The sequence below is a fragment of the Callospermophilus lateralis genome, chromosome 11, assembly GCF_048772815.1.
Source record: "Callospermophilus lateralis isolate mCalLat2 chromosome 11, mCalLat2.hap1, whole genome shotgun sequence".
Classification (NCBI taxonomy): Eukaryota; Metazoa; Chordata; class Mammalia; order Rodentia; family Sciuridae; genus Callospermophilus; species Callospermophilus lateralis.
Window position 1 is genome coordinate 63,902,747 of NC_135315.1, and position 25,749 is coordinate 63,928,495.

The 25,749-nt window shown below is 40.9% G+C and overlaps 1 pseudogene; it reads left to right on the forward strand.

Annotated features, from left to right (window-relative positions):
• The first annotated feature begins 237 nt into the window (after positions 1 to 237).
• Positions 238 to 25,749, forward strand: part of LOC143410571 (large ribosomal subunit protein mL45 pseudogene) — a 43,000-nt pseudogene continuing 17,488 nt past the window's right edge.

Genomic DNA, 25,749 nt, shown 5'->3' on the forward strand with positions numbered 1-25,749 from the left:
CTCCTCAGATTAGTAACAAGGATGCTAATAATTTTAGTTGGCGTTGTTTTTGCCAAATAGAATTATTCATCATCATTACTGTCAATATTACCATTATTATTTGTGATTGTCATAAAAACACTGAATAAGTTTCTCTACCCAGGAAGAGTATCTGATTGGCTAAAGATATCAAAGGAAGGGATCTCTATTGAGGAATATTCTAAATTCAACAGACGCTCAGAGACCTTTCACCCATCCATGGCCAAGGGGAAGTTCCTGGCCCCAGACCTGCGGAATCAACCCATTTCGTCACGGTAAGTTTCCCAGGGGTCGAGTGGCTGAGTTGTATGGTATATATAGGGGAAGCAGAAAGTGACATCTATTCTATCCTCTTAGTATTTCTGGCCTGGCCTGAGAATTCAATTGACATAAAACATTAATCACAGAAAATCATAAAGATATTTTTCACAATTCATTCATTCGATAAATATTTATTAAGCCTACTATACACAAGCCCGAGGAGAGGGCAGTGATGGAAATACTTCAACTTGCTTTCATTGAGCAAAGATCCCAGCGTTGTGAAACAGACCATAAACAAAAAAAAATATGCTCTAGATTTAGGATTTTGGAATATTTGTGTATACAAAAATTCGATAACATGGGAGATAGGATCTGTTATGGTTTGGATTTGAGGTGTCCCTCTTTTTTACATTGTGAAACAATGTAAAAACATTCAGAGGTGAAGCGATTGGGTTACGAGAGCCTAAACCCAATCAGTGAATTAATCCCCTAATAGGGAATAAACAAGTGATAGGGTGTGTCTGGAGGAGGTGGGTAATTGGGAGCGTGCTCATATATTTGATGAGCTGAATTTAGTGTCTTCCTGCTTCCTGACCACCATGTGAGCTGCTTCCCTCTGCCACATTCTTCTGCCCTGATGAATGGAGCTGGCTGTCTATGGACTGAGACTTCTGAAATCTGGAGCCCTCAATTAAATTTTTTCTCCTCTACAGTTGTTCTGGTCAGATCTTTTAGTCACAAGTGGGGGAAAAGCTGACGGAAACAGACCTGCAGGCTAAACATGAATTTCACTTATGCTTCATATAAACTTCACGCACCCAGAGTGAAGGTAGATTTATTAATATTTTTTTTTAGTGTGCCTGCATTTTGACAGCAACATATCATTTGAGGTCAGCGGTGGGTCCATGTTGATTGCTCCAAAACTTTTGGAGCATATTGGATTTTGAATTTTTGGATTAGGGATGCTCCTTACTTAACCTGCTAGGCGAAGACCAGCCCAGTCTATTCCTTAGGTCTCTCTGGCTTCATGGGAAGAAGACTCTATTTTGGCTCATGGTTTCAGGGGTCCAGTCTGGGCTGGGCCAACTCCACAGCTCTGGACCAAAGGTGAGGCACAACATTTTGGTGAAAGGATGTGGTAGACGGAAACAGCTCCGGAAGCCCAGAGAGCAAAGATACAGATTTTTACGTGTTATCGGAGAGCACCCATAGGAAGACTCAAAGAAGCAGTTAGTTACATATTAAGCAGGACAAAGAGTAGTAAATTGTTCAAACCTGACAAGGCCAAGGGCAATTGATGGTGGAGAAACAACTAGGCCGATATGAGTTAGCCTTGATTTCCTCCTGTCTCTGATGATAAAAATGTCTTCCTGGATTGGAAGTGGTGGCACAGGCCTGTCATCCCAATAACTCCAGAGGCTGAGGCAGGAGGATTACAAATTCCAGGCCAGACTCCGCAGCTTAGTGAGACCCTGTCTCAAAAATACAAAGGGTTGGGGATGTGACTCAGTGGGTAGAATGCCCCTGCTTTTAATCCCCATTAAAGAAAAAAAATGAGGACAGATAAAGGACAGATAAACGAAGACAGATAAAGGCCATCTCTATAGTGGAGAGAGGCAAAACAGGTTTGGGTTCTGGGACTTTTATGGGACAAGCTCAGGAATCAGAGCCGGGTGGATCCTGATGCCAGTGGTTAGGGGTTGGGTTGGTATGAGGGTCTGGGGATCAGAGCATACTTCTTGTGTCAGCTCTTTTTAAGCATCTTTAACTCAAAAATAGTCCTTATACCAAGAAATATTTTGGGATTGTATATTTGATCACCTCTCACGTGTAACTTTTTGTTTTCTTTTTGAAATGGCCACGCTGTTCCAGAGCATCCACGCTGCAATGTGTGAGGGGACCCAGCTTCTCCATGACCCAACCAGCATTTGACTTTGGTCCTCTACTTTGTTTAAGGCATTCGAATGTATGTCTAGGTATTTCATTTTGTTTTGATTTGCATTATGGAAGGGGTAACATCTTTTCCTGTGGTTACTTGCCACCCACAGATCCTGCAGCAGTGAAATTGGTGATTTGTGTATTTTATCTATTTTACAATGAGGTTTTCTAGTTGTGGTTCTGAGACGTCTTTATGCACTCCTGTCCATTAAGTGGTTTGCAACTATCTTCTCCCTGTCTGTACTTTGTTACCCCATTCTCTTAAGACGGTCTTTCACCATTTAATTTTGGTGATTTTTGATGTATCTGTTTCTTTCCCCGTGGATCACACACTTTTAGTTTTGTCTAAATAAAACCTTTTGGCGGAGTCTTAGATCTCAAATGTTTTCCCTAAAATTTTATAGCTTTACATTTTACACTAGACTGTGATCCATTTGGAGTTGATGTTTGTTTGGTGGGTGAGGCTCTTGTGTCCAGGTCTAGGGATTTTTGTTTGCTGCCTGCTTTGCCTAAGGATATCCTATTGATATATACCCACTCAATGGAGAGGATGATTTTCCTCTAGTAAATTAATTTTTCACATTTTAAATCTTATTTATCTTTTTAAAAATTAGTTCTGATCAGTGATACACGACAGCAGAAAGCTCTTTGATTCATTGTACATGAATGGAGTAGAATTTTTCACTTTTCAGGTTGTTTATGAAGTAGAGTCATACCATTTGTGCAATCCTACATGTACCTAGGATAATGATGTCCATCTCATTCCATCATTTTTTCCTACCCCCATACCATCCAAAATTGTGCCATCCAAAATTCTTCCACTCATCCCAAATGCCCCCTTCCCCCATTATGGATTAGCATCCACTTATCAGCGAGAACATTTGGCCCCTGGTTTTTTGGGATTAACTTATTTTGCTTAGCAAGATATTCTCCAACTTCAACCCTGTACCTCAAATGCCATAATTTTATTCTATTTTATAAATTTTATTTATCTTTGGTGCTGTAGATCAAACCCAGGGCCTTGTACATGTTAGGCAAGTACTCAGTCACTGAGCCACACCCCATCCCTTGCATATTTAAAAAATGTATTTGGGCATATTTGTTTGGGTCTCTATTCTGTTCCATTGATCAATGTGTCTTCCTCTGCCCATACCACATGATATTTACTAACTATTTAATAGATTGAAATAGAGTGACTTAATTTTTGTTTTCCAAAATTGCTTTAGGGATTCTAACTCCCTTGGCTGTCCAAGATTTGAAAAAAAAAAAAAAAAAAAGGTCATACTTTTTTTTAACACCAATAGAATTTTTATAAATAGCTTTTTCCACTTAACATTTCTCATCAATATTTACCTTTTTTTAAAAAAAAAACAACTCCAAACAAAATAATTTCATATTGCATTGTATGGATATGCTGCAATATATTTAACCTGGTTCCTTAATGCCTATAATTTCCCACCCATTTTTTTTTGTTGTTATTTTAGGAAGTAATGCTGAAATCAATTTTTTTGTGTCAAATTTTATTTTTAACTGACAAATAGTAATTGCACAATAGCGTCTATTGTGACATTTGGTTATACGTGTGCATTGTAGAAGGATTAAATCAAGCTAATTAACATATCCATAATCTCACATACCTATATTTTTATGTTGAGAATACTTAAAATCTATTTTTTAACAATTTTGAAATACAGATTAGCATTGACTACAGTCACTACACCATGTGGATTACTAAGACATTCCTCCGTGTTACGTACCAATAATATCTCCCCAATTCCCAGTCTCTGGTTACCATGACCTTGCTTTCTCCTGTGAATTCAACTGTTATAGATTCCACATATGAGCTCATGTGGTATCTGTCCTTCTGTGCCTGTCTTATTCCCCTTAGTATAATTTCCTCCAGGTTCAGTTACGTTGTCAAAAACGACTACCCCTTTTTCCCGTCTAAAAAGAGGTTGGATAGTATTCTCTTCTGCATATACACCACATTTCCTTTTTGCATTCTTCTTAGGTGGACACTTAGGTAGCCTTCATGTCTTAACTCTTGTGTATCAAATCAACATTCTTACCATACTAGTATCTGCACAAATGTTTCCCAGTCATTTGGTGTTTTTTGGCTTTGTTTGTGGATTTTGTTTAAACTTTATGTATTCAAGTTCATCAGGAATTTCCTGGTTGGCTTCTGGGTTTTTTTTTTATGCTTTAGAAAGAACTTCTCCACTATGAAATGATGGAGTAACAATGATTCATCCATGTTATTTATGAGTTTTTTTCATGGTTGCTGTTTCACAGCTACCCACTTCCAAGACCCTGCAGAAATGTCCAGGTCCATTGGGCCTGGGAACTGCTCCAGCTGCTCTGGGAGGTGCCAGTGTCCACCAGGGAAATTTTCCATGTCTCACCCGCGGGTCTCCCAATGGCCCCAGAGCGGCCCTGAGACTCTGGGAGTGTCTGTTCCCTTCTTGGCAGCCGTCCTTAGGGGTGGGCCTCAAGGAAAACTTTTCCAAGATCCCCTTCTATGGGAGGGGAGGGAAGGGGAAGACGGGGAAAGGAAGGATGGCAGAATAAAATAGACTTTATTATTGCTGTATGTGTTTGCATGACCAATGTGACTCTGCAACCTGTACACTCAGAAAAATGAGAAATTGTACCCCATCTGATTCAAATGTATGATATGTCAAGATCATTGTACTGTCATGTGTAACTAATTAAAATAAATAAACTTTAGACATTAAATTATATTTAAAAAAAAAGTAGAACACTTAGAGGTGTGTCCCCTAAAGAGTAAACCAACATTAGTCCTAGGCCAAAGGCTACCCTGACCATGTCATCACAAAGCCTGAGCAAGGCTCACCAGGTATAAGTAGTATCCATGGAAAAGCAATGCACCCCAGAACAAAATTAAGAACATTTACATGAATATCTGTAGTACCAAAATATCTGTATTCCAAAATTCATACCCTTTGTTATTTGATCAAAACAATCATCATGGAAAGAAAAATTGAAAAATACAATCAATCAATAAAACAGATTGGTTCAAATGTAAATCAGGACAGCTAATATGAAAAACTGTAGAGAGATTCCTAAAAAAAAAAAAAAAAAAAAAAAAAAAAGTAAGATCATATGTTCCAACAATCAACTTCTGAATTCTTCCCAAAAGAAAAGAAAAGAAAAGAAAAAGATCCCCTTCTATAGCGATGCCTGACTAGACCTGTCGGGAATTCCGAGGCAGACACCCTGGGGAGGTGCCAGATGCTCTTTGCCTCTGGGGCCCAGAAATGAGACCCAAGGAACACAGGACAAGGCCGGGCATCGGGGCAGCGACTGCAAGCGCTCAAGGAAGCTGACCCACCTGGGTCATTGGTGCTGATCACCGGGCGCCACCTGGCGGTCACTTTTCTCCTGTCTCGGAGGGTCGACCAGATGCCAGAAAGAATTTGAAGGCTGAAAAGTAAGTTGGGAGTACTTCTGCGATTTGTAATAATATATCGTTACATCATATAATTGTGGTTGTCCATCAGTCTTGCCATTATTATCGTTCTCCAGAATTCACTGGTGGTTATAGTTACGTGTGACTCCTGTAGAGCTGGATCTCAAAAGGCTGGGGGGGAGGAGGGACCCCTGGCTGCAGTCCTGAGTCCTGTTGCATCCTGAATGATGGCGGTGGCCTTCTTGGAGGGGGTGGGACTGAGAGAGGGTGGTGTGTGGGAGTGTTCGGCCTCAGAAATAAACGCACAGGCGGGGCACAGGCTCCTAGGGACCCCAGTAAGGCTTGCTCATTTTCTTGGTCCACACTCTTCTGAACACCCTCTTAGGGCTTAGGTTACCTCCTACTTCCAGAAGTAGAAAAACACTGGGAGGCAACTCAAAGGCGGATCACCTGGTTGCACCAGAGATGGCCCTGGTGGGAGCCTACTCTCCCTTTTACCAGGAGGCTAACTTCGCCCCTCTAGGTTGGGCAGTCAGACCCAGGAGAGCAGGGCCCCCACACAGGTGTACACACAGGTCTAGACTGCTGCAAGGGTGACTCTTACTGTTCACGCTACTTTTGTTTTTATCTTCTTTGGACAGAGCTTTTCTATGTTGGTGATAATGTGGCAATTTTCCAAACAGGATGCTGCTTGCCCGTCTACTTTGCAACTGCCACCTGTAAACAGAAAACCTTTCCTCCCTACATGTCCTGTTTTATTGCTTTGCAGAATGCTCAACAGCACATAAATGTAAACATTCACCTGTGCAGAAGAGGAGCTAGAGCTTAAGTACAAATAGGAGCCATGATTCTTTTGTTTTAAATAAATAGGAGGGTCCCATGTACCTCTGGACTCAAGCCAATTGAGAGCTATTCATAGGGCACCACCCTGTGAAGAGTCAGGGTTCTCTTGGCAATCCTACTTCTGATGCCAGTGTGTCAGGAGTCCCTAAGACCACTCCAGGCTCAGTATTCTCCAAGACTTACAGAGCCCACAAAGCTCATTAGACTTGTGGTCAGTCTGTCCCAGCATTTGTGTTAAATGTCCAGCACTGTGATAAAATACCTAAGATAATTTAAAAGAGGAAGGGTTTATCTTGCTGTTTCAAAGATTACTTTTTTAAAAAAAAATATGTTTAGTTGTAGATGAGCACAATACCTTTATTTTATTTATCTATTTTTTTTAATGTGGTGCTAAAGATCAAACCCAGTGCCTCACATGTGCTAGACAAGTGCTCTCCCACTGAGCTACAACTCCAGCCCTATTTCAGACATTTCTGTCTGAGGTCATTTGGAACCACGGTGTCTGTCTCACATCATGATGAGAAAACATGGCGGAGAAAGATGCAGCTGTGAATCAGAGAAAGACAGGAAGGGACTAGAGTCCCAGTATGCCCATCAAAGGCATACTTCCAGTGACTTAGCTTCTTTCCACTAGGTCCCACCTGTTACAGGTGCTATCACCTTCCAGTAGTGCCTCAAGCTGGGAACTAAGCCTTTAACACAGGCCTTTGGTGGTGGTGGGGGCTTTCAATATCCAAACCACAGGATAATGAAAGGACAAAAATTCAAATAAGCAAAGAGTGTGAAATAGTGTGAAATCAGGAGAGAGCCGAGTTAGGCTCCCAAGTGCGCCCCTTCTAGTGGGATTGCATGGAGACATGCCTAATTCTCCCAGCAGCAATGTATGACACCAAGGAAGAATATCCCAGAAATAAGTCCTGAAGACAGGCCCATGCTGGGAATGTGCTAGGTTTGTATAAACTAGGCTGCTGACTTAGACCTTTTACTATATACGGTTATGTAAGGGGGGGAGACCATTGGAAGTCATCTTAAAATTTTGTTTATTATATTCTGAAAGAACTTGGTAAAGAATATGCTATATTTCCTCCCAAAGATCAGTACAGGAAAGAAGCTACTTTTTGGTCTCCCTTACCCCCACCACATCCACAACAGAAGTGCAGATAAGCGCATGTGTCACATTCATCATAAGTATAATGTTCCATACATATGTTTTTTTACTAAATGCGTTTGCATAGAAAATAAACATTTGAGCCTGGCTTGGTGGTGTACTCCTGAAATTCCAGTTACTTGGGAGGTTGAGGCAGAAAGATTGCAAATTAGAAGCCAGCTTCTGAGGATGTGTGTAGATCAGGGAGGCAAATATAGATAGGATTGTCCCCTGGATTAAACATTCTATATTACCTTTAACAATGTGTTGCAACAAGGGTTTTTCTTTCTACACCTACCCAGGTTTGTTTTCAGTAAATGAAAGCCTTATCTACATCCCTGGCCTGCAACAGAATTGTATTTGCTTGGTCCTCCTGAATGGATTTGGGAAGACATGTGGTTATCCACAGTTCTCTGCAAGTTTGTTCTGAAGAACATCTTCCAATAACATGACTTCCAATGTCCTTAGGGAAAGATAAAATTTTGGAAAATTGAAGCTTTTGCATCCATGGGCAGAAAAAGAAGAATTCTTTTTTTTTTATTAGTTGTTCAAAACATTACAAAGCTCTTGACATATCATATTTTATACATTTGATTCAAGTGGGTTATGAACTCCTATTTTTCCCCCCGTATACAGATTGCAGAATCACATCGGTTACACATCCACGTTTTTACATACTGCCATACTAGTGTCTGTTGCCTTTCCTATCCTCTACTATCCCCCCTGCCCTCCCCTCCCATCTTCTCTCTCTACCCCATCTACTGTACTTCATTTCTCTCCCTTGTTTTTTTCCCCCTTTCCCTTCACCTCCTCTTATATGTAATTTTGTATAACGATGAGGGTCTCCTTCCATTTCCATGCAATTTCCCTTTTCTCTCCCTTTCTCTCCCACCTCTCGTCCCTGTTTAATGTTAATCTTCTTCTCATGCTAAAAGAAGAATTCTTGAAAGGCCACAAGTTCTCAAACTCCAACAGGACCTAAGATTTTCCCTTCTAAGACCAGGACTGTTTCTATTACAAAACACAGCCCTTGAATCCACATGACCAGTCATGATCAGGCATGACCAGAGCTTCCACCTCATAAGGGAATGTTTGGTACCACACGCTTAACAGTTTGTTACAAGATTCCTTGAGTTTGCCTCTTGGTGGGAAGCAAACACCAAGAATGCCTATTGCACAAAAGTTTATTTGCAGCAAATAAGGAGACCATGAGGAATCTATTTCAAAGCCATGACCCCCTGAATTTAGGTAAGGTGGGTAAATTCATCTGAACAGAGAATGCTTATTCAAAGTGGTAGAAACATGATCACATACACAGGTGCACAGGTAGGAGGGTACATTTGCTCAGCTGCATTTCAACAACATGCTATAGTTTGATGTTACAGAAGTGAGGCATTGGCCCTCCTTGGCTGAAGATTTTAGCACTAAAATGAGGTTAACTTTATCATATATGTAGCCTGCTCTCTGATGTCTTCTGCCTGGTGGAATGGTTCATACTAGTTTGAAGGTGCATGATGCTTACCCCCCCTGCTCTCTCTCCCAGGAACTTCCAAGAAAATCTTAAGAAGTTAATTGGAAAACAACTTTATATGAAAAACAACATTAAAGCTGGACACCATGATGCAGACCTATAATCCCAGAGACTCAGGAGGCTGTAAATCCAAAGCCAGCCTCAGCAAATTAGTGAAGCCCTAAGCAATTTAGCAGGACCCTGTCTCAAAATTAAAAATAAATTTAAAAAAAAAGGGTTAGGGAGGTTGTTCAGTGGTTAAGCACCCCTGGGTTCAGTTCCTGGTACCAAAATCAAAACCAAAATCAAAACAACAACTTTAAAGAAAGTTACCTAGGTATGGCAGCTGCAGTTAGGCTTCTCCTGTAATTCTGAATCTCCTGCTGACAACTGAGTACTGTCTACCCTTGACTCCCCGTGAGTTGTCATTTAATTGAAGGCTGCAGACATAATCACTATATAGTGGAGCAGAAGTAGGTGCCCAGCATCCTGCTTGTGATGCCGTGTTCAGAAAGCTCCCTGGATGCATCTGAGAACCATCCTCTGTCAGCAGAGGTAAAGTTCAGACCAAAGAAGCAGATTGCTCCAGGTTGGTAGGTGTTCAAAGATTTATTCAGGGGAGACTATCTATGAGGGTAGCTCTCTGGATAGAGCTTTTAGACCATGCAGAAAGCATGGGAGGGCGAGGATTCACTAAGGACATGTGTAGCCATCTGGTTGTTTCTCAGTCTGGTCACTCTCTGCTTAAAGAGATTGTGTGAGTCAGAGCTGGAGCAGTTATCTTGGTCATCTGCCTCCTGAAACCATTTCACCATCATACACACACAGCACCCAAGCTGCTCTCAGCCTGTGTCCGCAGCCCCATCATGGACTCTTCCCGAGGATGCAGTTCTTGTCTACTTGTGCAGGCTGATTTCTCTGCCTTTCCTGTGAGAGAACCCAGTTTCAGTGTCAGCCCAGTGTCAGTGGGAGTACACCACCAAGCCAGGCTCAGATGTTTATTTTCTATGCAAATACAAATGCAGATCTCAAAGCATGGTACCACCCTGGGTGTTATCTCAGTTCTTACCATGTAACTGCAGCCGGGAGAAGGGATAATTGAGACCAGAGCTGAGAGTCCTTGTCCTGTCCACCCTGCTCCATTCTGAGACTTGTACTTCTTCCTCTTACGTCAAAGACATTAGTCTCAAGTGGTGTTTTCTCCTTTTCATTAAAAAAAAATTCATTTCTTCTAAAAGTACCCTTTCAGAATTCCAATATATGCAACAGATAAATTTGGCCGAAGGTGAGCAGGCATATGGTTGGGGGAATGGAGTGAGAATCATATTGCTTAGGTCTGCTTTCTCTTTTCTCTATGTGACCTCTTCACATTCTACTCCCTCAGGACTGGGAACTTAACTCAGGGGCGTTGTACCACTGAGTTGTATCTCCGGTCCTTTTTACTTTTCATTTTGGGACAGGGTCTTTCTGAGTTCCCACGCTGGCCTTGAACTTGCCATACTTCTGCCTCAGCCTCCTGAGTCACTAGGATTACAGGTGTGCACCACCATACCTGGCCCTGGCTCTTTTCTTTTTTCTTTTTCTTTTCTTTTTTTTTTTTTTTTTTACACAGATCTCTCTGTGGTGGCCTTTTTATACACAGTTGAGCAGAGACATAAAGATGTGTGTGTTTTCATTTTTTGTATGTGGATGAAATGGCTTTAGTATGGCAGGAATCATGTCACTGGTTTCCTGTTCATTTGTAACTCATCTAGTCCAATGTGCTATTTGTTATATCCTGAGGTCTCTTCCTTTCTTCCTTCTGAGGTCATTCTCCCTCTCTCTCTCTCTCTCTCTCTCTTTTAATTTAGGGGTGTGTTGTGGTTTGGATATGAGGTGTTCCCTAAAGGCTCCTGGGTAAATGCAGGAACACCCAGGGGTTAAATGAGTATGAGAGCTGTGACCTAATCAGTCCATCCTAGTTTGAATGGACTAACTCGAGGTTAACTGTAGGCATGTGGGTCATGATTGAAGGAGGTGGCTCATTTGGGGGGTGCCCTGGATCTTCCCTAAAACCCTTTAACCCCTCTCTCTGCTTCCTAGATGCCAGGAACAGAGCAGATCTCCTCCACCATACCCTTCGGTCATGATGTTCTGCCTCATCTTGGGCCTGGAGCAGTGGAGTTGGTTGACATGGACTGAATTTCTGAAATGGTGAGCCCAAGTAAACTTTTCCTCCTCTAAGTTGTTCTTGTCAGGTGTTTTGGTCACAGTGACAGAAAGCTAACAGAGGGAGAAACCCTACAGCTCTCATTTGGTAATTTTTCTCTCAGTGCTGAATGGCATAGCCATTACCCCCCGAGTTAGGCAACATTAAAGAATCATAGATCTTTATTTCTTCAGGATATCGTTACACCATTGGATATGAATGCAATTGGAAAAACCATGTCTTCTTTATTTAGAATTCACAGTGAATTTATCCTATGAAAGGCTTTAGGAGATCTAGCAGTAAACGTATTTACCTTGTTTCATTTAAATTTCCATAAACAGGTTACTTACAAGTTTACAAATCACATATAAAGGAGACACCAGTGTTCCCGTCCACATAGTTTGAGAAGAATTGACTCGTTTTCCAAAAGGCTATTGAAATAAAATTCTAAGTCTGTCATAAATGATCATTTAGTTTTTGCATGAGTTCTTTCCATGAGATGAGCTCTTTCTCAGCAAGACCCACCCAACTCACCAACTTGAGTGAAATATTGTTGGGAGGCACATCCAAAATCCAGGTCCCATAGAGGACCAGGCCAGTCCAGGCCCTTCCTAGGACCTCTCCTTCCAGTCTCTGGAAGGAGATTTACATACCTGTTGGGAGGTCTCTCAATAGTGGGAATCCCTGCAGGATCATGGCCATCCCTAAGCGTGGGGAGCACTGTTCAAAAGGATGATGGCTTGGATGGAATAAAAGGTTGGTAGAACAAGAAAGCAGCAGCAGATGTAAGCTCAATTCTTCTTGAACAAGTTCTTGATTGCTGCTGCCATCATCTGAGGATATTGGACTCTTGCTTCTTCACTCTTCTGGAGTGGATTCTGACAAGTGATTCTCCAGAAGAGTCTTGGACTAGGGTAGCACCATTGATCCCTTTTGTTTTGGCCTTCATCTCTTCTTAGACAGCACAGCTACTGGTTCTTTCAGCTCTCTAGCCTGCAATCAGCCATTGTGGACTCTTTAGCTTCTGGTTGTGTTAAAAAAAAAACAAAAAACAAAAAACAATACCTATTCAAAATAGAATTCCACATTTGGATAAGTATTTTGAATAAGGTATATCATCTCATTAGGTTGGAGGATGGTTTAGAGTTGGGGGACCAATTATAGTGGTTGATCAGGGAGGGATTTCCTCCTTGATGATGTGTGTGACAGCTGGCACTCAGGTAGAGGAAAGTACAAAATTAATACAAGGGCCCCTAGCTGTCTAAGACATTAATGGATTGTACTTTTATTCAATTCCAGTAGTACCATAATCCTGCCTTACCCCAGCGGATTTGTTCCAAGACCCTCAATGGGTGCCACAAACTGGACATTACTGAATCATGTTTATATCTCATGTTTTCTTCCCCCAATCCAACTTCATTATATGATTCCCCACCCCCCACCTTGTTGAGAACATCCAACTCTTCCCTTAAAGGAAGCATTTTATGGCTTCTCGGTGGCACATCTGGATCGCCAACATCACTACTTCTATGATTTGGGACCATTGATAAATAAAATTAGGGTTAGTTGAACACAAGGCCTGCAATATTGCAACAGATGATTTGATAGTGGAGACAGCTACTAAGTGATTAATGGGAGAGTAACACACACATTTTAGTGTGCTGGACAAAAGAATGCCTCCTATCCCAGGTAGGATGGTGTGATGTTTCATCACACTACTTAGAAGTGCATGCCATTTAAAACTCATGAATTATTTCTGGAATTTTCTATTTAATATTTTCAGACTTGCAGTTCACTTCAACTAACTGAAATGGTGGAAATTGAAACCTGGGATGAGGGAGACTACTGTCCATAAAATGCTTCCATTGATATCAACCTACAAATCAGATAAAGCTCTTTGCCACGTTCTTAGTACTTTGGCCACCTCTTGCTCAGAATTCAGGGTGAGATGGGGATAGAAAATTCTTAACTTTCTTCTGGTACAAATTTTTCCTTCAGTGATTTCAATGAGAGTCTGCAGTCTGATGAGTAATGCATAAAGCATTTAACATCTGCTATGGTTTGAATATGAGGTGTCTCTCAAACCGCTGTGTGAATGCAGAAATATTCAGAGGTACAATGATTGGATCACGAGAGTTGTAACCTAAATGGTCCACCCTAGTTTGGATGGAATGACTTGTCCAACTGTAGGCAGGCGGAGCATGGCTGGAGGCAGTGGGTCACTGGGGTTGTTCCCTGGAAGGGTTCATCTTCCCTGTAGCCCCTTTCCCCTGCCTCTCTACTTCCCTGTTGCCATGTCCTGAGCAGCTTCTGTCCACCATGCCCTTCTTCCATGATGTTCTGCCTCATCTTGGGCCCAGAACAATGGATTTAGCCCACCATGGACTACGTTTCTGAAACCACAAGATGAAATAAACTTTCCCTTCCCTAAATTTGTTTTTCTATTTTTGGTGTTAGGAATTGAATCCAGGGGCACTTTACCACTGAGATATATCCCTAGTCCTTTTAATTAATTTTTTTTTGTGTGTGTTGAGACAGAATCTTGCTAAGTTAGTTGCTTAAGGTCTTGCAAAGTTGCTGAGGCTGGCCTCAAACCTGCAATCCTCCTGTTTCAGCCTCCTGATTTGTTGGGTTTGACAAGTGTGCACCACCACCATGCCTGGCCTCTAAGTTTTCTTGTATTTTGATCACCACAATAGAAAGCAGACTAACACAACATCTATTTACTCAACTTCTCTATCTTCCTTGTTCTAGGCACAGATGGTATGTTAATTAGGTTTCCATTGCTATGACAAAATACCTGAGAAAAACCAAAAGAGGAAAGGTCATTTGGCTCCATTGTTTCTGGGCCTGTGGTGAGGATGAACATCAGAGCTAGGATCCTATTGGGAAATGAAGATGCTCATATTATGGCAGCCAGGGAAGCAGGAACAGAAAGAGCATGATTTTTGAACACCCCCCCCCACATCCCATCCATCTACTGATGAGGTCAGCACTCCATCACCTAATCACCTTTAAAGGCCTCCCTTGTGAACACTCCTGCATTGAGGACCAAACCCTATGAACTTCTGGGAACATTTCAGATCCATACCAGAGCAGATGGAGTTTACAAACAATTGGTCCTATCTGCAGATTATTTTTATAAAATCCCAAATATTTGGGAACATTTACGTGATCACATTAGATTTTTTTCTCATGGATTTTATATTGTGTGATTACATCATTACTTTTTAATAGTATTTTAAACCCTTCTAAGGATGCTATTGTTCTTTACTCCTAACATACACAAAATCATACTGAATCAGAGACAAGTTTTTGTGTAGAAAGTATCAATATTAGTTGAAATGTCATTTTCCATGTTATAATTTAGATAGAACTCCAACAAAAATATCAATGAATTTAATTTTTTTTTCCTGAAACCTGGCAGGGTAATTACGAGGCCCATATAGAATAACACAGCAGCAAGTATGGCTAGAAAAACCCTGAAAACAATGTGAATATGGTCTGGTTAGTCCTAAAAGAAGTCCCCTTTATCTCAAGTGTAGTGTTGATGCTTACTTAGACAAATAGAGAAAAAAAAATCAAGAAATTAACCCAAATGAAAATGTAAATGCAGTACAATGTATTATTGTACGGCTGGAAACTTAAATGAATGGGCAAAAGGCTGTTGTTAAAATTAATTAGTTCAGAAAATTGATAAAAATGTGGAAGTTAAAATTGAATCTATACTTACACTATATGCCTAGAAAGAATAAAAAAACCATTGAGGGATTTAAATGTGAAAAAAACACAAAACCTAGAAGAAACAGTGTGAGAGTAAAATTTCCCAACTAGGACTCAAAAAGGTCACTTAGTTAAAAAACAAAAAAAGGCAAAAACAAAAACAAAAAATCCCACATTAAGCTACATAAAAATGAAAAGTTCTACATACAAAAAAAAAAAAAAAAAAAGAAAAAGAAAAAAAGAAAAAAGCAGCCAGAGCGGGGTGGCTCATTCCTGCAGCGACTAGGGAGGAATTCAAGGTGAACTTCAGGAATTTAGCGAGACCCTCTCTCAAAAAAAATCAAAAGGACGTAGTTCAGTAAGTAGAGTGTCTCCGGGTTCAATCTGCCCCAGAAACACAAAACAAAAGAAATGACCAAAGTCAAAAGGCAATCTTATAAGATGTTCCCAGCGTCTGTACAGAACCGCAGTCTAGGAGAGGACGCAATCGGACCTACGACCCCGGGTCTCGCAGCCACCTCCTCAGTGACAGCACCCAGGGTAGAGTAGGCGGAGCGGAGGGCTACAGGGGATTCTGGGTAGAAAGGGGCGGAGGCCGCGCGGAGGCCTCTGGGTAGTGTAGTCCAGGGAGGAGACGCACCGCGGAGGATTCTGGGTGTCGCGGTCTCAGACCACGCCCAACTCCCTGAGTCTCTGTGGGGTTGATGGGCGGTGCTCAGCGTCTTCTGCTCCTGATGTTCGCGTCATCGTTCACGTCATTCGCTCCGGTAAGCGAGATTCCTGCCTTTCTTCTGTCGCGAGTGTTCTTCCTTCTCGGAAAGGAGGGCGGCGGGGATAGGACTGGCCCCGCGCTTGGGCGGGAAGGGGGCTTTGTGTCGTGAAGCGCTGGTGGGACTCAGGTCTAGAGTTGGCGTGTTCTTAGCTGGGGGGACGAGGCTCCAGATGAGCCTTTGGAGGCATCTTGGGCGCCTCTGACCCGACAGCCCCTGGTTAGGGACGCCACTCCCGTCTTTGTCCCTGGGCGCGTGAAGGGACAGTAAATATCTGCGCGGGATCTTGGAGGGGTGGCCAGGTCACCGAGGTCCTAGTGTGTATGGGTCACTGCTCCTCGGGTGGGTGTGGGGCAGGTGGCCAGTGAATTTGAGGAGTGAATTTTTGAAGGGGAGGGGGCTTATGATGTGTTGGGGGCAGAATACGGTCTGTCCTGCCTTTAGTTCTGGGTGAGAGTGCGAGCGCTTTGCTGTCGACAAAAAAGGTTAAAATAAAAAAAAAATAGAAAAAGTAAAACTCTTATTCATCCAAGGTATGATTCCAAGTATGTGAAAAAAATCCTAAGGCGGAATCTGTGATCAACAAGAAGAAGTAACAAGTGATGAGTTTAGGAACGAGGATAGTGTAAGTGCACGGTTCACAAATGAGATGGGAAGCAAACCTCCCAACAGCAAGCTTTTCATTTATTCTGCAGCCAAGTCAGTGGATCAGGCTCCTGAGGGCTCATTTTCAGGGCAGGGGAAATGCCTTCTCCTTACAGAAGGAATATGGGTTTTATAGTTTACAATGAGGATGAATTTGATCATTGGAGACTGCAGGCGTGCAGTTTGGACAGACTGGGACCTAGTTGTGCAGGTTAAGATTTTAACTCAGGAAGGCAGTTTAAAAAGTTTGGAGCTCCTTGTCACTGGGTGACAACTCAAGTGTTCACTGCTTATCTTCCTTCCTCTGGGACCCATTGTCACCTAGAGCTTCACTAATAGCTTTTTTGTTTTCCAGGACTCATCTGCAGTGGGAATGGGTAAGAGTCCAGGGCCCAGCATTTCAGGATTTGCTTCCTTCCTTCAGGACCCATTGGAGTTGGGAAGGGCTAAATGTTTGCTTTTGGTGGAGATGCTGGGGGCAACCTGGGAAGGATGAAAGTTTGCTTTTTGCCTCAGGGCCCATTGTTACTGGGAAAGGATGTACTGGGAGAGGTTCAGTGTTTGGCTAATTTTCTACCTTCCTTTGGAGCCACACTGCCCCTCCATTTTTCTTGGGGGGCTGATTGTAGGAATATTATTTTCCAGAAGACTTCAGATAGTATTTTTTAAAAAGCACCTGTAATTACAAGGTGAAGCAAATGCTATCAAAACCATCACATTACTATCAAATCAAAATATTTTGGGGGCTGGGGATGTAGCTTAGTGGTAGAGCTCTTGCTTAGCACATAAAGGCCCTGAGTTTGATCTTGTGCAACACACACACCAAAAATAAAAATAAAATATAGGAAATATCTTTGTGATTTTGAATAGGTGATGATAGAACAGTTGGTACCTGAAAGGATGTTATTTTTTTAAATACAAAGAAATCATAGCAGTAATAAATTTCTTTAAAATGCCTTTCAACTTAGAGAAGATATGGAATTCACTGTTTTTCTTCCTCAACTGGTTGTTCTCCAGTGTTTATTAACTTTCTTCAAGATGGTATTTCTCATATCTCAAAATGACTGATTTGTTACTGCTGGGCATATATTTTCATCATGGTCACCACATACTAACTTCTTTGTTCCTGCATGTGTCACTCTTAATTTCCTATATTTTTCCTGTCCTTTATCATTTTGTTTTTAATGAAAAAATTAATTTAAAATACTCTCAAATGACAAAAATACAATTTATAGATTTTTTTTTTTTTTGGTACTAGGAGGTGAATCTTGGGATACCTTACAACTGATCTACATTCCTAATTCTTATTTTTAATTTTTAGACAAGTTGCAGAAGCTGACTTTGAAATTATGATTGTCCTGACTTAGTCTCCCAAGTTGCTGGAATTACAGGCCTGTACCACTATGCCTAGCTAGTTATAGATCCTAATTGGTTTTGTTTTCTACTCTAGAATTAGGCAATGCTTTAAAATAAAATTATTGTTCCTGTTTGGGGTTGTGGCTCAGTGGCAGAGCACTTGCCTAGCACAAGTGAGTCACTGGGTTTGATCCTCAGCACCACATAAAAATAAATAAAGGTATTATGTCAATCTACAACTAAAAAATTAAAAAATATTGTTCCAATTATCTAAGCAGAGGTTAGTCTTATAGCTGGAAAGAGCTAAAGAAAACAGAAGAATAACAGATTGGTTTTCAGGTTAGTTCAAGTTACCTGTTTTTGCTTAAGGATTAAGGCATTGGAACTCAATTATCATACCATTTGAAACTGTCCTGTTTAGGTAATGCATCTCTCTCATCCTGATTTCTTTTCCATGAAAATAAGAGGAAAATTGTAACGGAAACAACAGTGAAAAATCTTCTCAAAAATGGAGTGGTAGGAAGCAATACTAATGGAAGCAGGACTTGTGCAGTATTCCAGCTGCTATCTGGAATGTGAACCTTGGTCCTCTTTTTCACAGGAAAGCAGAGAGTTGAAACTCTAGACCTCATTCTGGTGTTCTGAGAAAGATTTAAAGTCACACATCAAAGTCATGCAAGAGAACTTTATGAGAAGTGAAAGTGAGGTGAAAATAAAAGTGACACTCAAACAGAAAAGCACACTCAAGGGAGAGAGTGGTCCATCTCCAAGCAGAGAACAACATAGAAGATAAAGCTGTCCCCAATTTTATTACTGTTTGATGTTTAGCAGACCTGGGGACAACCTTCTTTGCCAGTCAGTTATTCAGTTCCTCCTTCATGTCAAGCAGTGGAGTTTCTGACCTCAGTTGGTCCTCTCTGGAACTGTCACGGTGGCCATCCTCTTTAAGGGGGGCTTCATCCACAAGTCAATCCCATGTTAATGTGGGCACTGGGGTCAGTTGCTGGTCAAAAGTTACCTTAGTGCGCCCATGCTACTAAAGGAATCTTCTTTCCCAGATAAATGAAGACACCTTTAGCCATAATTCCTAGCTTTATGTCAACATCAATAGACCCTAACAATAGTTATCCCATTAATCCTTTTCTCTTGACATATTTCCCAATTAGCTCCTTTTGCTTCTGTTTCTTTTCTACAAGGTAACTACCACACTTTGCTTTCTTGTTTACTTTGGAAGTAGTTTAACGCAGACCCTAAAGTAATGTAAAGAACACCTGTGACCTTGCCTGCATTTCACTGCTCATTGCTATCTACTATCTAACAATCTCTACCCTTTGACTGTGGACATCCGGAATGACTTAAGTGACTGGACAATTATACTCAGCTCCATAGGGTCAATATGCATGTCAAGAGATTATAGAACTCTGGGTTGGAGTTGTGGCTCAGCCTTAGAGCGCTTGCCTAGCACTTGTGAGGCGTGAGGCCCTGGATTCGATCCTCAGCACCAAATAAAAAAATAAGTAAAATAAAGGTATTGTGTACAACTACAACTACAAAATAAATATTTAAAAAAGAGATTATAGAACTCTTTGTTTTATGGTTTCTGTTCTTTTTACACATTCTGGCCCATGTTCCTTCTCAACATTCAAAAGCCACTAGAAGTTCCCACTTTCCTGCCTTCCTTGAAACAATGATTCAGAGCAATCACAACCTGTATCTCTAATTGCAATTTCTAATGTAACAGTGGTCCACGTTATGCTTTGAATATCGCCCTCACTGCTGTGCTACTGAGACTTATTTTTAAAAGGACGCATTTCTTTCTCTCTCCCTCCTCCTCCCTAATCTCTCTCACTCCCTAATCTCAGGAGAAATAATATTAATTTTCTTCCCCATCCCAGGCAGAGTTATCTGTCTTTGAACACACACACACCCCACAAAAATAGTTGAACTGATTTCAGGGATGGTACCAGAAAATCTCAGAAATGATTAATCCCAAATTAACAAGTGAATTACAACTCCAACAGAGAACACAACAGAGAATGCAGTCTTTGAATCATCTCTTTAAAAATCCCATTTCCCTGGATGGGCAGAACCACAGCCTCTGGGATAGCAGTCCCCTGTGTTTCTCCTTTGTTAGCAAAGTAATTCAACTTTTTTTCTTTTTTTCTCTCCAAACTCTGTCCTCATTATTGGATTGGCATTGGGGACAAGAACTGAGCTTTCAAAAACACTAAGACCCCCAAATCCTTTTTTGCTTTTGCAGTTTTTGAGTTTGGTTTGATCAGCCTGGTGATACGGAACTTTAGTATGAGTGACTCTATTTTGATGGTTAGCCTGGGCTTCTGGGGCTAGTGCAGGAACTTAGTGCAAAACACTGGCTTCTTATAATTTTTATTTAACAGTTAGCTTGTTAAACTTAGGATATTAGTACTATTCTCAGTTACCATCATTTTGGTCTTGTTGCCAAAACCTCAGACCTTGCCCAAATGCCAATCTAATAATGACATGGTTTTGAGAAAAAGGAAGAAGATTTATTGCTTTGTTAACAAAGGAGAAACACAGGGGACTCCTGTCCCAGAGGCTGTGATTCTCCCCATCAGCAGGAACAGGGGGCTTTTAAAGAGGTGACTCTTAGGCTACTTCCACAGGTTCTCTATCTGGAGTTGTAATTCACTTGTTAATTTGGGAGATAGTTATTTCTGAGATCTTCTGGTACCATCCCCAAAGTCTGTATTACTTTGTTCCTATGGTAGGTGTGGTCTCAGGGACAGCAGGGAGAGAGGAATAGGAAGACACATGTTCTTTTTTTTTTTTTTTTAATTTTTTTTCTTAGTTGTAGTTGGACACAATACCTTTATTTTATTTATTTATTTTTATGTGGTGCTGAGGATCGAACCCAGGGCCTCACACATGCTAGGTGAGCGCTCTACCGCAGAGCCACAACCCCAGCCCGCCCCCCCCCGCCCTTTATGGACACAAACATAATATATTTATTTGTATTTATTTATTTTTATAATGTAATGTGGTGCTGAAGATTGAACCCAGGGCCTCACACATGGGAGGCAAGTGCTCTACCACTGAGCTACAACCCCAAACTGAAGCATCTCTATTTTAAAAGTAAGTTGGAGTGGCAGAGCAACGAGGGTTATAGTGTCAGCACCTCATTCACGCACCAGGAGGACTATCGCAGCTATCAGGAGGCTAATACCAAGATTTGGAGCATGCTTCCTAACTAAGGTCTCCATTGATTCAGACCAACTAAAATCAAGGAGTCAGGGCTGGAGTGTGGCTCAGTGGTAGAGAACTTGCCTAGCATGTGTGAGGCCCTGGGTTTGATTCTCAGCACTGCATATAAATAAATAAAATAAAGGTCCATTGACAAATAAAAAATATTTAAAAAATTAAAAAAAGAGCCAGTTGATGAGTATATTTATTTTAACCAAGTAGTCTGTTCATCAGCTAGGTCTGTTCAAAACCCAATATTTGTCTATTGCAATATCTGCTCAGATTCTTACTGGTCTAGACAGTAGGTAGAAATTCTGAAGTTAACCACTAGATGGACTAAATGATCTCCTAGGACAGTAAGGATTTGTGTTTGACTCAGCCATCACTACTTCAGGTTACACATAGAAGCTGCCGATTGTGAAATTCTAACCTACAACATTGTCTGGTCAAGTGAAAGAGTCTTATTATGATAGGGAGTCTTATACTGATGGTCTCTGGAAAATCTGCCCACAGCATGAAGTCAGCAACTTCTTGTCCTGGTTTCTAGTTTTGAATGTTGCCAGCTATGGTATCAGATATTTTGGTGAACGCTGTGTGGTCCATACATCAAACATAGAATTTGTCACTTGGAATTTATATCAAGCCATGCAGCTTCAGTGTTTAGAGCTTCAGGAACCAATGAGTTTTTGTTCTTGGTTGGAGAGTTGTAGTCAGATGTTGTGAGCCAGCTGTGGGCTATGTGTGTGAGCCATGAACATTTGAGCACGAGGGGACTGGACTGACATTGCTACTCTGACTGGGCTGTGCGATGTATGTGTCCTTTTTGCTCACTCTGCCTTTGATCCCACACAGCACCTGAGATTGGTGTGGCTTTCCAAGATGTCAGTCAAATCTGCTGACTGCAAAACATCACCAAGCAGCCCCCTGAAACCCAATCCCTTGCCTTATTTGGGTTGAACTTTCTCAAATGTCTTTCTCCCCAATAAATAGAGGGTTTTCAGGTGGCACTCTCTCTTTCCAATGGACCCTTAAAGTCAAGAGCCATCCCTGATTTCTGCAAACAAAAGGTATTTCTGTGTGTTATGTGCTTCCTTTGCTGTTTTCTTAGTTATTGATGTAGCCAGCTCTTGTGAACCTGGCTCAGGTCGCCAGCCCAGCTAGCTGGTGATAGTCAATATTAAAGCAAACTAGAAGGATTCAGAATCCAGTCATCCTATGGGTAGATCATAAAACTACAAATAATGAAGAGGGCTACATTTCAATACTGGGTATACTATTTTTTTTCTCTATAATCACCCCAATTTTACCATAGATAATCAAAGTAAGACTGGTTTGTTTGCAAAATAGGGTCTAGTCTTCTGATAATAGACTTACCTTGGAGATATTATAAGGCAAATTCTAGGTCATGGTAGTAAAGCTAGTATCACAGTAAAACTAGCTACAAGTTTTTTGGTCCCAGTGCCATATCTGTGTATTTATAGTATATTTATACCATACTGTAGTCTATTTAGCATGTAAAACATGTTTAACAAATAATATATGTGCCTGTTTTAGTCAGCTTTTTCTCTGCTGTGACTAAAAGACCTGACAAGAACAGTTGTATAGGAGGAAAACTTTATTTGGAGGCTCATGGTTCCAGAGGTCTTAATCTGTAGATGGTAGGCCTAATTAATTATTCAGGGCTCAAGGTAAGGCAGATCATCACTGCAGAGGGAAGCAGCTCAAGACATGAGCCAGGAATCAGAGAGAGACACTAAGGTCAGCTCACAAAATATACACCCCAAGGCATGCCCTCCCTCAATGACCCACCTCCTCCAGCCACACCCACCCTCCAGCCACAGTTACCACTCAGTCAATCCTAATTCACTGATTGGGATAAGGCTCTCAAAACCTAATCATTTCACTTCCAAATATTCTTGCGTTATCTCACACATGAGCTTCTGAAGGACACCCCCCATCTAAACCATAATAGTGCCTTAATGAAAAAGACTTAAAAATGCTCATGGTCATCTGAGTCACCAGGAGTCATATCTTTTTGTTGGTGGTTAGAGTTGTCTTGGTGTTGTTGATGGCTACTGCTGGATCAGGTAGTGACTGCTGCATCTTGGGATTACTGTGACAATTTCTTAAAATAAGACAGAATGAAATCTGCTGCATTAATCAATTCTTCCTTTCATGAAAGAGTTCTCTGATAGCATTTTGTCCATAATAGAGAACATCTTTCAAAATTGGAGCCAATCCCCTCAAATCTGCTGCTGCTTTTATAATCTAAGTTCTTGTAACATTCTAGATCCTTTGTTATCATTTCACAGTGTCCAGAGCATCTGCATCAGTAGACTCCATCTCAAAAAGTTACTTTCTTTGATCATCCATGACTGTTGGAATCAACCTCTTCCAAACTCTTGTTAATATTGATATTTTTACTTCCTCTCATGAATCACAGACGTTATTAATAGTATCTAGATGATGAATCCTTTCCAGAAGGTTTTCAGTTTACTTTGCCCAAATCCATCCTAGGAATACCTGTGGCAGCTAGAGCCTTACAAAATAATACATTTTGATAATAATAATAATAATACTAATGATAATACATCAAAATTACTCCTTGATCCAATGACCACGGAAAGGATGCTATGTTAGCAACCACAAAAACAGCATTAATCTCATTGCACATCTCCATCAGATCCCTTGGGTGACCAGGTGTGTCATCAATGAGCAGTTATATTTTGGAAGGAATCTTTTTTTCTGAGCAGTAGTTCTCACCTGTCAGCTTGATAGACTCAGTAAACCATGCTGCACACATATGTGCTCTCACCCAGGCTTTGTGGTCCATTCCCAGAGCACAGGCAGAGTGGCAAGCAAGCATTCCCTTGGGGCCCAGGATGGCCAGAGTGGTAAGGGAGCATTGGCTTCAACTCAGGTCACCGGTTGCATCAGCCCCTACCAAGGAGTCAGCCTATCCTTTGAAGCTAGTCTTTGACTTCTCTCTGGCTATGAAGACCTAGTGGTATCTTCTTCTAACCTGAGGCTGTTCCATCTACTTTGGAAATCTGTTGTTCAGAGCAGCCTCTTTCACCAGTTGTCTGAGCTGGATACTCTGCGTAACTGGCTGCAGCTTTTCTATCAGCACTTGGTGCTTTTCCTGGGACTTGGGTGTCATGGAGACAACTCCTCTTCTTAAACCTCATGAACCCTTCTCTGTCTGCTTTCTTCTGCAGCTTTTTTTCCTTTTTAACTTCATAAAATTAAAGTGGGTTAGGCCTTTTGCTCTTGATTAGGCTTAAGAGATTGTTGTGGCTGGTTTGATTCAGACCTCTAAAACTTTCTCCATATCAGGCTGTTTCCCTTATCATTCCTGTTTTCACTGGAGTGATGCTCTTAATTTCCTCTGAATTTTTTTCCTTTGCATTCACAACTTGAATGGCTTAAGAGCCATAGCTTTTGGCCTATCTTAGCTTTCCGTGTGCCATTCTCACTAAGCTTAATCAGTTTTAGCTTTTGATTTAAAGTGAGATGTTGAACATTTTTTTTTCCCATATATTTGTTGACCATTTGTATTTTTTCTGTGAAGTGCCTGTTCAGTTCCTTTGCTCATTTATTGATTGGGTTATTTATGTTTTGGTGTTAAGTTTTTTGAGTTATTTTTATATCCTGGAGATGTGCAGTTGTTTCACTAAACACATAGGCACTATTGTAGGGGATATTAATTGGCTTCTTTTTGACATTTTGTTGTTATTGTTGTTTGTTTCAAGGAACAGGGAGTCCTGAGGAGAGGGAGCCATATAGAGAATGGCCAGTTGATGCAGCAGTTACAACATTTACTGATTCAATTCTCTGTCTTACATGGGCATGGTTCATGGTTCCCCAAGAGTTAAAATAGTTAACATCCAAGATGACTGATCACAAATCACTGTGACATATAATTATGGAAAAGCTTGAAATAATACCGAAAATTGTCAAAATGTGACACAGGGACATGAAGTAAGCATATACCATTAGAAAAAAAGTACTGAGCCAGGTGTGGGGCACACACCTATAATCCAGCAATTTGTGAGGCTGAAGCAGGAGGATTCTAAGTTTGAGACCAGCCTGGGTAATATAATGAGAAATTCTCAAAATAAAAATATAAAAATGTCTGGGAAGTTAGAGAGAAAATAATACTGATAAACTTTCTGGTTGCCATGAATCTTTAACTTATAAAATAACAGTATCTGTGAAGCACATTAAAATGAATTATAATGAATCATAGTATGTCCATATTTGAGCAGTTGTAGCCAGAATAACCCTACAAACTCCTAAATTTGTTTTATTAGAAATTTTCAAAGAATCTGTTTTTGAAATTTAAAGACCTTAAGGCTAAGAAGCTAAACCCAAGGCAGACGTCAGACTTTACCAGAAATACTTTATATGTTGATCTTGGGAAAGTTATATGTTGATGTTGGGAAAGAGCTGTTTTTTTTAAAAATTTTTTTAAAAAAGGTTTCTGCCTGTTAGCCTTGGTTTTTGAGATCTTTCCTGGTTGTCTGTTTCTGTGTTTCTTTTTTGTACAGTCTTGCAGTTGGAGTTTGTCAGAGGTAAAGTGGAAGAGATTTGTATTTTCAGGTCTGTCTGTTTTAAAGGTTCCTGTCTGTCAGCCATGGTTTTTGGGATCCTCTCTTGTTTGTCTCTGTTTGTTATCTGTTACTGGCCCTTTAAAAC